The sequence below is a fragment of the Odontomachus brunneus genome, unplaced genomic scaffold (genome assembly GCF_010583005.1).
Source record: "Odontomachus brunneus isolate Ranch 3 - 2012 unplaced genomic scaffold, Obru_v1 Obru_scaffold_258, whole genome shotgun sequence".
Taxonomy (NCBI): Eukaryota; Metazoa; Arthropoda; class Insecta; order Hymenoptera; family Formicidae; genus Odontomachus; species Odontomachus brunneus.
Window position 1 is genome coordinate 357,185 of NW_022639708.1, and position 1,576 is coordinate 358,760.

Below are 1,576 nucleotides of genomic sequence, written 5' to 3' on the forward strand. Positions count from 1 at the left end.
GCAACGGACACTAACTCGCCCTACAGCGGCTCCTCTGGCTCGCGGCGACATCAGGATCCGACGACCCATATCACCACGCCACACGAGCAGGCACGGGGACAAGGAGAATCGGACGCCGGACTCAGGCGCTCCACAGCGGAGGAAAACGCATCGCCCCCTTAGTAAGGGCCTGAACGCGGCGGCTCGACGAGCAATAATACGGCAGGCACAATTTCAGGAACACACACATACACTCTCACACACACACATGTAACACACTTCAATAATATGTTCACGTTTATATAAAAACTAGAAACAGCGAGTGTCATATCATCCTCCCCGCGAGCGACAGATCACGAAATCATAAAAGAGGCAACACGCCCCTAAAACTGGTAATATTTAATCATTAATAATTTTTCAGTATTTCTTAGTATGATATTTCTATAAGGGTAGAGACCTTATAAAACGTCACTAAGTCGTCTAAAATGTCGTCATCGGTCTGTGACATTAGACTATCATTTTGACGATGTTCTCACGATATTTTTTATCATTCCTTGGTTATTCTTGATCCTGAACTTACTTAGATTTTGACGTAAGTCTGCTACCTGGGAGAGGTCTCAGGCTCGAATCTCAGCAATGCTCATACAGCACAGAAGCTTGCAGCAACATTGCTACAACGTTGCAAGATTGCATATTGCAGTGCAATGTTGCAGAGACTTTGCAGTGACATTAATTTGTAATATTACTTTAGCAATATTGCAGTAATATTTAAAAAAATATTACGAATATAATATATTTTATTTACTTCCTAGTTATTTTTGTTACTTGTATTTCAAATTCAGCAATGTTTCACATCAATAATACTTATAGAATAGTACTTAGAATAGCACTCGTTAGTGGCAATCATTAATTTGTCTTATTGCATATTTTTTATACTTCTTATACCGTTTTTTCGGAGAAAATACTTTCTTTAGATTTAATATTCGTACTTGTTTAATTTTGGGGTTTTTTTTATTTCATTAAAATATTATATTCTTAAACGAAATATCATTTTTTAAAATGATGAAAATAAAACTTTTATTTCGTTCAAGGAAACCATGTCATTTGATGAAACAACACTATTGTTTTAAATAATATTTTTTAAAAGTTTCTCTCAAAATTTAGTAATTCGATTTATTAATTTATCGTTTAATTTGGATTTTTTTGGATTTTTTATTTTTTTTTGTTGGATTAATCATTATAACATTTTGTTAAAAATGTAAAAGTAATTATCACTGGTTCACTACATTACATCAATATTCATCGCATATCGAATGTTGCATTGTTTCAATATCTATCAACAAATTATCCAATAAACAACAAGTAAAAATTATTTAACTATTATTTGGTGTTTGCTAGATATGTTATTAGGTGGTAAACTTAGGTTCCGGGACGCGCGATTTTCGCGATAATTACCGACTCTCGCGTTTATCGAGGTGGTGCGGCCTTTCCGCATCTGGCGCCCAACTATCGCGGGTATCTTAGTGGCGTGTTCTGGAGCCGACGGCAATTTGTCGACGCGGCTAACAGGCGACTGTCTGCCGTCGCTCGCGAAATT